The 12,477-nt window shown below is 45.4% G+C and overlaps 1 protein-coding gene across 10 annotated transcripts in view; it reads right to left on the bottom strand.

The window, feature by feature from the left end:
• Positions 1-5,731, bottom strand: part of TUT4 (terminal uridylyl transferase 4) — a 122,332-nt gene extending 116,601 nt beyond the window's left edge. For 6 of the 10 annotated variants that reach the window (XM_055140715.1, XM_055140710.1, XM_055140717.1 and 3 more), the window contains exon 1: positions 5,181-5,336. The gene's annotated coding sequence lies outside the window, so the exon portion shown is untranslated. Of the gene's footprint in view, positions 1-5,180; positions 5,337-5,711 lie in introns of those variants that run through there. The other 4 variants (XM_055140714.1, XM_055140709.1, XM_055140711.1 and 1 more) reach the window with 1 other exon arrangement.
• Positions 5,732-12,477: the final 6,746 nt, after the last annotated feature.

The raw sequence follows: 12,477 nt of genomic DNA, 5'->3' as shown, positions 1-12,477 counted from the left end.
AGAGAGCAAGGAGATCAAAGCAGCATGGGAAACATGGTTTGACTACCATTTTAAAAAGGGCAAAATATGTTGGTAAGGAAGAGAGACAAAATAGGAATTAGGAAAAACAAACTTCTAATCACAGGTTTAGAACACCTTACTGTATGTAATAAACTTCTTACTGCCACTCCCTACCATTTCTCTATTTTATCCATAAACCCTCAATTACTACCACACTTAATTTCTCACTCTTCACACACCAAACTTCCTACCCACTTACAATCTTTGAATATTATTACTTAAGGAATGGCTTCCAATCTATCCCCTTAACTTATTCATTAAAGGAATGAATACTCAAGAATACTCAAGCTGAAGGGCCAGCTTCCTCCAAATTTCCAGACTGAATAACCTAGTTTGTTATAAATTATCTGGATTGTCAGTAGACTTAAGTTCCTTCAGAGTATCTCAAATAACTTTGAATTTTTAAAATTTAGCAGCTAGCATGAAAGTCCAAATGAAAATTGTTTGATGCAACTAAACTATTAAATGAACAATCAAGGTGCATGCTCCCTGTCCCGTCTCAATCGCACCATTACAAGAACTGCAAAGCAACATCCCCCAGGTGCAGTCCTGGATGCCCCTGACATGGTCATAGTGATCAAGTATCCCTGCACTGTATGCCACAGCAGCACCACATCCTCAAGTCACTGCACTGAGCATAGGCAGAGTTGGCCAATATCCACCGCTACCTCCTGAGCACTACTTGGGAATTCCCCCCAAAAAATAATATTGAAACAACCTTAGGCAATTTCTCCTACAAAATTAATAGAACACTTGACTTTGTTCTGAATAGCAATATGGTATATTTAACTGAAAAGCAGACAAAGCTGTTTTGAATTTAATTTAGATGTTAATCTTCAGCAAATTAACATCCAAGTGTATGATTGCCCATATATATACACACACACATATGTGCATAATTGGTGAAGTAAAACAAGTACTCAAACAGTTTCATTTCTCAATACCTTTAGCTCACTGCTCTACTTTGAGCATTCAATGACAAATTTCAAAATTTGAATATGAGAACAATTTGGAAACCATAACATATCACCAAATTAAATATGTAAGAGGGGTAGTATAGTGGGTAGGGTGTTTGCCTTACACGCTACCAACACAAGTTCAATCCCTGGCACCATATATGGTTCCCCAAGTCACCACCCATGCTCAATGAATAGAGCCGGGAGTAAGTCCTGAAGACCACAGGTTGTCACCCAAAAAACAAAACAAAAATAAATAAATAATCTGTCACCCACCCAAAGAGCAAAGAAGGGTGGGAGGGCAGGGAGAAAGAAACCTGTATACCTTTTATTCTTCTTGGATTTGGATTAGTAAGAAACACTTTGGAACATCATGTTGATTTTTAAACTATTCCCCAGTTAAGCAATTATCTAGGATTGAAGAATCAGAGCAACTCACTTAGTTAATTCCTCTAGATTAAAAAGAAAGGTTTCCATACCCTACTCCAAACTACTGCATCCTTGTCCCTTGTCTATTCTCGGTCTTAATAAAATAGTTCACAGACTGGAGAGATACTACAGCGGGTGAAGTGCGGGCCTTGCACGCAGATTATCCAAATTAGATTGCCAGCATATCATATAGTCCCCAGAGCACTACCAGAGCAACTACTGAGCACAGACAGGCACAAGCAAGTGCACAAAGTGAAATTGTTCTTTTAGGACATAAGTCATTCTGCAGTGATGACTTGATTTAACTTTTTTAATATTTGATTATTTGTAATTTACCTTTATGAATTAAAGCACAGGTAGTTTTATTTTGTCTTTGGGTCACCCACCCAGCAATGTTCACAAATTACTCCAGGCTCTGGAAGCAGGAATTATTCTCAGCAATGCTGAGGGGACCATATGGGATGCTGAGGATGGAACCCCAGTGGGCTGCATGCAAGGCAGGTACCCTATCTACTGAATACAGCCCCACAAGTAGTTTATTTTATAAGGCACTACATCTCATTGAATTGCTAGAATAACAAGTTTGAGGATTTGGTTTTCTTTTGGGTTTTTGTTTTGTTTTGTCTTGTTTTTTACTAAAGCAAGGTAGTTTACACTGAAACATACTGAGAAAGGTGTGAGAGGATGGGCTGGATCGATAGTATATTGTGTTTTCCCTGGTTCAATCTTCAACATCCCATACGGTTCCCCTACCGCCCCACCAGGAGTGATCTCTGAGCAGAGTCAGGAATAAGTCCAAGTGGCGCTGAATGTGACCCCAAAACAAAACCAAAAATATGTGTATGTAATATATATAAAAAGAAAAATGAGAGGAGGAAAATGTGTTCAAGAGAGAGCAGACTTCTCTAGAGTGAAAATAAGGAAGCAAAGACCTATAGAGATAAGCAAGTGAGTTCCATGTTCAAGAGAGAGAACACCAGGTTTGAAGAGCAAGCTGGGCTTTTTGTCTGGTTGGTTGGTTGGTTGTTTTGAAAGAGTAAAATCTACTGGCACCAAGGTCAGAGAGATTAGCTAAAAGAGCTGGAGCATGCCAGCTTTGGGTTAAATTCTGGTAAGCAATCAAGAATTGAGTACCCAAGCAAGCTGCATCCTCCCCACCCACTCAATAGTCTGGTACACCACCAGATGTGGCCTTACCCACCCACCCCCCCAAAAAAAATTACTAGCAGCGGAGTTACAGGTAGGTCATATTTGTTTTTTGAAAGCGAAACTTTCTGCGGAAAATAAGTTGAAATTACTTTCTCAACTTACATAACCAATTTGACATTTTTTAAAGCACACATACAGTCAAGATTAAATACGAGGCTAAAAACTTATCTAATTTGGGCCGACTGGAGTTGAGCAACAGTACAGTGAGTAGAGTATTTGCCTTGCACACGGTGGACCCAGGTTCAATCAATCTCGGCAGTCACCGCCAGCCCCGCCCCCCCACATGGTCTCCAGAGCACTGCCACCAGTGTTTCCGGAATACAGAGCCAGGAGTAACCCCCCTTTGGGTATGACCCAAAAACAAATAAAAATCTAGTTACTTTTAGTAAATTGAATCTGCACTAAAAACTAGTAATTCTCTTTAAGTATTTTGCTAGAAATGTTTATCATTGTATTTACAAATCTTTAACAGTAAATTAAAATGTACAAAAACCTAAATAAAATATAGACACTAGACTGTTCGCGATGAATTAAAAGTACATGTGAATTCTTGGTTTAACTTAGGATTCACAAAACTGATCACATATATCACCCTTTTTGATCTTTTTGTATTATTAGCAAATTGGGCCTAGAGCAATGAAAAAAGCCTTAATTTCCCTTCTGTATCTAAATGTTTGCTATATTTAAAACATTATATGTCAATCACTTTCACTTCTGCATTATTTAAAGAAAGTTTTGGGTTTGTTTTTTTTTCATGCCAGGCAAGTGAAAAATTGCAAAGGCAGATAATTTTACCTAAAATAGCTCCTTTCACAGTAACTTTCTTTTATGTTAAGTATTAAAACTTAAATAATAAACTTATAAAATTTTTCCCCAAAGTACACGGTTTTGTGCTCTTTAGATTTTGCTTGTAAGAAAAGAGCTCACTGATCACTACTAAATTATCAAGCAGTTTTCTTTTTCCAAAGCAGTTTTCTAAATGAATTAATATTTCATAATTTTACAAGCTGTGACTAATTAGTACTAAGATGCAGTGCAGTCCAACAATTTCTAAGAAGGCATACAAGGAACTATCAGTGCACAATTTACTCAAACACAGAACATGCTGACCAAGAAGGAGAAAAAAAAGGAAGCAAAAAGTCCTAAACCATCCCAGAATTCATCACCCTGTTCTAGTATTCTCTCTAAATTACCATAATCAGTTGGAATTATCCAATTTTATCAACTAATCGTTATCATAACTTTAAAAACAGATTCTGTTCTGTTTCACCAAGTGTTACACATTGAGCTACTACAAGACTAGGGGGTGGGAGGGAATCTTAGGAAACAAAAGGTAATCTGATCCACCCCAGCTAATTACTGGAAGAGAAGGGGGAAAAAAGCATGCCAACAATACAAAATCAGAATTGCATTTCTGAACTCTTCAGATCACAAAAGACATCACAAAATATCCAATATTCAGGAACTATTTTTGTATGGAAAAAAAAACTAAAAATGAGAAAGAAAAAAAACCCACGGTATACCGAAACTCAGATCTCGCGCGAGGTACAACACTCATCCGATTAAAAGATTTTATAATCTTCAGGAAAGAACATGTTTCAATCAACTTGGATAAAATAACGGTAATTCACCCCCCCGCGGGGCTCGACGAGGAATCCCGCGGAAGCGCTTCTGGAAAGTCTCGGCTTTTTTGTTTTTTGGCGTGTTTGTGTGTATGTGTGTGGTTTTTTTTTTTTTTTTTTTTTTTTTTTGCAACACGGGTCCAGAAAGGCCCCGAAGCCGCTCGCGGAGGCGTGCAGCACCCTCGGCGGGCGCCGTCTGTTTACAAATACGAACCTCACAGTTTCCCACGTCAAACGCGTTCATTACCGCCGTTCGACTGGGGGGCGGGGGAGACGCGAGACACACACACACACACACATATACGCGCGCGCCCGCGCACACACACACGGACACACGCACACAACGCACACACACACCGCCTTCCCTTCTCCAGACCAGGGCGAGCGCCGCGGAAAGATGATGCCCGACGTGTGTGTGTGTTTGTGTGTGTGTGTGTGTGTGTGCGTGTGCGTGCGTGTGTGTGTGTTTTGGGACGTGCAAGCGGAGCCGAGCTGAGGGACCAGGCACCCTCAGCAGCCATCGCTCGCGACCCCCAGACCGCCGCGCCAACTCCGAGCCCCCCTCCGCGTCTGCAGCTTGGGGCCAGGAACCCCACCCCACCGCCCCCAGCCGCCCCGCGGAGTTCGGCCCCCAGTGCCCGAACGGGCTCAGGCCGCCCAGGCCGTCGCTCCTGCCTCCCGCCTCGGCGCCTTCCCCTGGGACGCCCGCGGCCAGTCCCGGCCACCGAAACGCAAATAATCAAGTGTCAGCCCCCCTCCGAGCCCGCCGAGGGGCCCCCGGCTCCCGACACCTGCAAGGCGCCGCACCTGAGAAGGGCGAGCGGGGGGGGGGGGGGGCGCCCGGCCTGCCCGAGCACACCCCCCTCGGCACCCGCGGCCGGGCGACGGCCCAGAACCTCCCTACCTGCGGGGCCCGCGAGCTACAGGCGCGCGCGGCGCCTCCTCATCTCAGTGGCTCTCGCTCCCCTCCGCCTCCCGCTGCCGCTGCCGCCGCCGCCGCCGCTGGAGGCCGGGACACGACGAGCTCAGGACTCCACCGCCATGTCCGCCGCGCCGCGAACTGCATTGTGGGGGGGGAAGGAGTGGGGAGAGGGAGGAGGCGCCGGGAGAGAAAGAGGAGGACCCGCAGAGGGGAGGGCGGTGAGGAAGAGGGGGAGCCCGGGGGAGGGGGCGGGGAGGGGGGGGAGAGAGACGCGGCCCTCGGCGGAGCGCCGACTCGGGGGTGGGGGGTGGGCCGGGGAGAAACGCTGAGGGTCGGGCTGGGGGGCGGGGGGGGCGGGAGTTTCCGCCCTTCCTTCGGGGACAACTCCCCCGGGTACCGGCAAAACGGGGGCTGGGGCGGGGGGGGGGGGGCGGCCCGTAAACACCGATGGGGGAGGGGCTGCCAGAAACAATGGGGAGGGGGCCGCGGCGGGAGGGCGTCGCTCTCACTCACGCTGAGCCGGGGGCGCGCGCGCGACGACACACGTTAGCCCGGGGCGGGGGGCGGGGCCGCGGCGCTCACGCAGGGGCGGGCGGCGCTCGCCGCGGGCTCGCGGGGACGCGGCCTGCCTGACCAGGCCCCGCCGGCCGGGCCTCCGGGCCCAGGCGCCCCCCGCACGCGCGCTCACACACACGCACACACATGCACACACGGCTCCTCGCCGAGTGGGAGATGGGAGGATGCGGGGCCCTCGCGCTCCGTTCCCCAAGCTGTCCCCGCGGAGCAGGACGCCGGGCGCCGTGACCCCCCGCCCCGAGCCCCGGGCCCGGCCCCGCGGATCCTCGTGGCCAGCTCGGGAGGCTGCGCCGAGGCCACCCCTTCTCCTTCGCCGCCGGCCCTGCGAGGCCGGGCGCTGCTGCTTCCTCAGATGCAGGCAGTCCGGGAGTGAACGCCGAGACCTGGGGGCGCCTTCCACCCTCTCCGAGACTTCAGACCTCATTTCTTCAGGGTTTCTCCGAGAACTGCCGTCCAGGGGCCCGTCTCTCGTACCCCCCAACGCCCCCCCTTTTTTTTAATGTATTAAGTCCTCCCTACAGTTAAAAGTCTGAGAGAACTTGAGCCACTTCTAAGTACTACAGCACCGATCCCGGTCCCCCAAATGGAAGGCTCTTACATTTCCTATCCTCTGGAAAGATCCGAACCTCGGAGATCATTTAAATCGATCTCTGTCCTCAACGCGAAACCAGACTCTAACGCTGGAGCTGGCCCAGGCTAGGCAGGAAGAGGTTATGACAAACATAGGCAGGACAGTGAAGGAATATGCTAAATCTTAAGGATTTACAAGATAACGCCCTGTAAAATGGATCAGGACTCTCTCTGGCTGGATTCGGAAGCGTTGACACAAAAACACTCATCTCTACGTCGTTTGCTTTGGTTCCAAACCCCACCCCACCCCACCCCCGAACTGGATACCTACCTCTTCAGGTCCTAGGAGTCTAAACCCTGGTGAGAAGGAACCAACCAAGCACTACCCACTATGGTAGGCATTGAATTAAGGATTTAACACACGTTTTACCATTTAACCACTCCAATCCCGTGAGGTGGATACTCCTACTCCCATTTACAAACAGGGAAAAACTAGAGCCCTGAGAATATATTACCTCAACAGGTCTGATGTCCCGGAGTCCTAGTGCAGTGGATTTCATGATACCCCTGTCGCCGCTGGAGAGACAAGGCGGCAGATAAGGCGTTTGCCTTGCAAGCAAACGTTTGCCTTGCAAGCAAACCTGGACTCCCAGGACCTCCAGGAGTGACCGTTTAGAGCCAAGATTAACAGTGGATGTGGCTCAAAAGCAAAAAAGCCTTCCACTAGTTTAGCTAAACTACCAAATTTTGGGCAAATGCATCGAAGTTTTTGTTGTTTTTTTTTTTTCCTGCCCACGTGGGAGAGCCTGGCAAACTGACCCTGAAAGGGCCTCCAATGCGGCATCCTTGGGAAGGACGAGCAAAGAAAGGCTTCTAAAATCTCAAGGCTAGGACAAATGGAGACGTTACTGAGACCACCCGAGAAAATCAAGGATCAACGGGATGATGATGGTGATTTTTTTATTTTTAGGACACTGATATCACTCTAAAATGAAGGACATGTTAGTATGATTTTAATGACTCAGTAACTCTTTTCTTCAGAAGAAACTGAAAAGAGTTTCTTCTCAGTAACTTTTCACAGAGATGATATATTTTTTAATCATCTCTGTGGAAGGCTTTCCTCCCCCCACCCCATATCAGTGTTCTTGAAACAAGTTTTTGCACTGTTGTCTGGTTGTTCATAGATTTGCTTGAGTGGGCACCAGTTATGTCTCCATTGTGAGAGTTGTTACTGTTTTGGGCATATCTAATACACCACGGGTAGCTTGCCAGGCTCTGCCGAGCGGGCCAATACTCTTGGTAGCTTGCTGGCCTCTCCGAAAGGGGCGGAGGAATCGAACCCAGGTCAGCCGCATGCAAGGCAAACGCCCTACTCCCTGTGCTATCATTCCAATCCCTTGAAACAAGTTAAAATGAATAAAATTTCTTGATTTCTAGAGCACGCGCAAAGCATTGAGTGAGATGTCCGGGATAAAAAAGCAAACCAGATTCCTGTCTCCAAGAAGAGCACCAGTTGAACAAGAAAGGTGGTTGTACTCACTGCAATAAGAGCAATTGGTCATATTAATGTAGGCGGGTCAAATACAGAGGGGAGCTTGATAAAGTACTTAAGTGAGGCTTCTATGCAAGAGTAGACACTGGACCTTGGAATCTCATGTGCTGTGTACATGTCTGATTCAAAGAACATCATTTAGTCTAGACTGTGCAGAAGATAATGGGCCTAAAAAGAAAACTTAACTTTTTCATTCCTAGTGTTATTTCTTCCAGATAACTCTCTTTTGCTACATTTTCCTACCACTTATATTAAACCCCCACTCCGCTGAATATGATTCCTTCATTCTCTAAAGTTCTAGATATTATATTTATAAATCTGACCCGAATTATAAGCATGAGCATAAACACATTTGTATTCCTTATAATACCTGAATTGAAAATTTTAGCAATTATCACAACAAAGATGTGCATAGAATTTATTCTTGTCTGACTAATAAACAGAGCACACAAGGCTTAACTGATATCCAAGATCATATATAAGGTACTATAAGCAAGTAGAATACTACTACTGTGTTCTTTCCATTAAATCAGTTTCCTAAAAAAAAAAATCGCATATGTCTAACTGCTCTATTAAAATACTTTGAAGCCCTGAGTTCAGCACGGAGTGAGTTTTCCTTGCATGCACCCCGCCTGAGTTCAATCCCTGGCACCCCATAGTTCCCCACAAACCACCAGGAGTAATTTCTGAGTGCAGAGCCAGGAGTAACACCTGGGCATCACTAGTGTGAACTCAAAAGCCAAAAAAATTAAAAATAAAACTTTGAGACACTGTAGCTGATACTTGCAAGAAAGACCTCATGAATGTGATTGTTTCCAGAGTTAGCCTACTAGTCTAGAAGTTTTGGGACATTATGTAAAATCTGTAGCACTGTAGCACTGTTATTCTATTGTTCATCAATTTGCTCAAGCGGGCACCAGTAACATCTCCACTGTGAGACTTGTTACTTTTTTGGCATATTGAATACACCACAGGTAGCTTGCCAGGCTCTGTCGTTCGGGCAGTCTAAAATCAGGTAAAAAATTTTTTTTATAATTAATGATGAAAAAATTTATTTCAGGGCATGAGAAATATAATTGCCCAGTACATAAGTATTCATATTTTGTTCACTTCCTCTGTAGCACTGTCATCCCGTTGTTCATCGATTTGCTCGAGCAGGCACAGTAATTTCTCCATTGTGAGACTTGTTACTGTTTTTGGCATATCCAGTAAGCCATGGGTAGCTTGCCAGGCTCTGCCATGCGGGCGAGATACTCTCGGTAGTTTGCTGGGCTCTCCGAGAGGGACGAAGGAATCGAACCTGGGTCGGCCGCATGCAAGGCAAACGCCCTATCCACTGTGCTATCACTCCAGCCCACTTTGTTCACTTGCTGTTGTTGTTGTTCACTTCCTCAGTGATAGGAAACCCTAGTCAAAAAATAATTATATTGAATGAAAAGTGATTTGGTAAGTTAATCAGATCAACAAAGGTATCTCAGAGATCTCAAACCAAGTACACCTGCAGATAGATCATAAAGGGAATAAAAAATATGATGTATCCTGTAGTTAATGGGGAGTCATTGAATATTTGTCAGCAAGGGAAAAAAAAATGTCAGAGCTCCTAAAATTTGTCTCTAACACTTCTTTCGTTTTCCATATACCTGATTTCTTTAAGGAGAGAAATTTCAGTGATTAGTAACCTTTTACAGATCCCAAATGATGAGAAGCTCCAGTCTAAAGAGGGTCTCACCCACCATGATACGATCCGAACCCTTCTTCATCTTAATATACCTGTCATCCAACACAATTCTGACCAAAAAAAATACCTAGAGGGGCCATCGGGATAGAACAGTGGGTAGGGTGTTTGCCTTGCACACAGCTGACCCAAATTCAATCCCCAGGACCACATATGTTCCCCCAAGTTCTATCATGAGTGATCCCAAAAAAACAAACAAGGGAAAAAAGAGAGAGGGAAAGACTGGGCCTGAGAGACAGTGCAGGAGAGAAGGCATGGCCTAGCATACCGCTGCTACAGCTGATGGTCCCCTAAGCAAAAGCTGGCAATAGACCCGGAGCACTACTGAGGGTAGCTCCCCAAAGAGCAAAACAAAACTTTTTTTGAAGTGTTTTTCACAAGATGTGAGCTAGATATACGAAGTCACAAAGGGTTCTAAGGTCCACAGTTTTCCCCTGCTGTATAGAATGAAAATTTTTCTTATTTGTGATGAGTCAATAGGCTATTTGGAGGTCTTGGAAGACTATTACCATTATAAATATATATGGATAAAAAAGTATTCTCAGACAAAAACAAATATCAAATCGTGGCATTTTAATTTTGGATAGCAGGTAAATTTTGTATAATTCTACATAAATGTCCTTGAAGCCAACTGTTTCATCTTCCTCTAAATCAAATCATCTCTCCCTTTTTTTCTCTAAGACAAATATAAGTTCCAACTCCATTATAACAGCCTCCTGGAACCAATTTGAGCATGTTAGGACAATCTGTACCCTGATTCATCCTTGTATCCTATAAAATAGACACTCTGTCCAAAAATAAACCCTGCAATATATGGACATATAATTTTTGACAAGGTGCTGTGACCAATGGAAAGAAAATCTTTTCACAAATGGTGCTGGAATAGGGGGTATCCACATGCAAAGAATGAGGCTGGACTCTTTCCTAACACCATATACATAATATTGCCTGAATAATAGTGATACAGCGAGAGTGGAAAGGTGGAGTGCCAGGTAAATTTAGTCGTTCACTTTAAATCTCACCTATCAAATAGACAACTAAACAAATAGGTAAATGGGATAGCTGGGGGTGGGAGATGGCAGTAGATAAAAGGAAGCCCCCCTCCCCTCTCTCCCTCCCTCCCTTCTCCCTCCTTTCCCTTCTCTTCTCCCCTCCCACTCTCTTCCCTCTCTCTTTCTCTCATTCTCTATCTCCTCCCTCTCCCCTCTCTCCACCCCCTTTCTGACAGAAACTGAGTGCCAGAGTCTCACTCATGTGCACTGACGTGATGACCAGAAACAAGTAAAGGCTGGAATGTGTGGTGTAGAATCCAGGAAAGGCCCCATGATAAGATTTGAGACTAGGAAAGCTTACAATAGACAGTCATCATACACTGGAAGAGAGTACACTGTGAGGAGGAACAGGATCAGGAGGTCATATATGAGACGGGGCAGCCCTGGGACAGGACAAGTGACATTGCACTTGGGTAAAGGAGAGGCTGGACATTTAGGGAGGGACCTAGACCCATCTACTTAAACTGCACAATAAACTTCTTCACAGTTTTGTATGCAAATCTTTCATACAATTCTCAAGAACCCACAAGAAAAATTCCACTTTTCTGCTAACAGTAGTACAGCGAGTAGGGCACTTGGTCTTGCATATAGCCAACCTAGGTTCGATCCCCAGCATCCCATATGGTCTCTCAAGCCCTGCCAGGAGTAATCCCTGAATGCAGTGCCCTGAATGAAAGCCCTGGACATCGCTGGGTATGAACCCCACCGCCCCCCCAAAAAATCAAAATGGATCTATGACCTAAGTATAAGACCTAAAACAAGAACAAACTTAGAAGAAGGTGTTGAGCAAAGATTTACAGCATTGGATTTAGCAAGGATTTCTTGGCTATGGCACCAAAGACACAGGCAACAAAAGAAAATATAAATAAACTGAACTTTGTGAAAATTCATATTTTTGCACAGCAAAACACAGTATCAACAGAAAAAAAGACAATCCACAGAATGGAGAAAATGTATGCAAATAGTATGCCTGATTAAGGATTAACATCCAAAACACATAAAGAACTGAAACTCTACACCAAAACCTAAAAACAATAGCAGCAAAAACAAAAGAAAAAAAAAGATTTATCTTTACACATACCTGCAAAGTGTGCCCTCAGTCTGTTGAGCTATCTTGCCTCAACAGAGTTTCCTGCCCACATGGGAGAGCCAGGCAAGCTCCCTGTGACATATTCATATGCCAAAACCAGTAACAATGATGGGTCTCATTCCCCTAACCCTGAAAGAGCCTCCATGCAGCACCGTTGGGAAGGACGAGTAAAGAGAGGCTTCGAAAATCTCAGGGCTAGGACGAATAGAGACATTACTGAGACCACTCGAGAAAATCGACAATCAACAGGATGATGATGATGATGATGATGATGATGATGATGATGATGATGATGATGATGATGATAATCCTCTTTCCCATAGCCAGAAAAGTAGTACAAGGGTTAAGGCACATGCCTTGAAATCCTTGCCATCACACATCACCTGTCTCTGGAACATCATCTGGTGCAATCCAGGAGGCCCTGGAACATCACCAGGGGTGGCTCTGAAGGCCCCCAGCATATCACAAGAACTTCCATCCCACCTCTACTGCAAGCACTGTCACTGTCATCCCGTTGCTCATCGATTTGTTCCAGCGGGCACCAGTAACGTCTCTCATTGAGAGACTTATTGTTACTGTTTTTGGCATATCCAATACGCACGAGTAGCTTGCCAAGCTCTGCTGCGTGGGCTCGATACTCTAGGTAGCTTGCTGGGCTCTCCAAGAGGGGCGGAGGAATCGAACTCGGGTTGGCCTTGTGAAAG

Source organism: Sorex araneus, chromosome 5 (assembly GCF_027595985.1).
Source record: "Sorex araneus isolate mSorAra2 chromosome 5, mSorAra2.pri, whole genome shotgun sequence".
Taxonomy (NCBI): Eukaryota; Metazoa; Chordata; class Mammalia; order Eulipotyphla; family Soricidae; genus Sorex; species Sorex araneus.
Note: the sequence above shows the minus strand (reverse complement) of the source record. Positions and strands in the feature narration are given on the sequence as shown.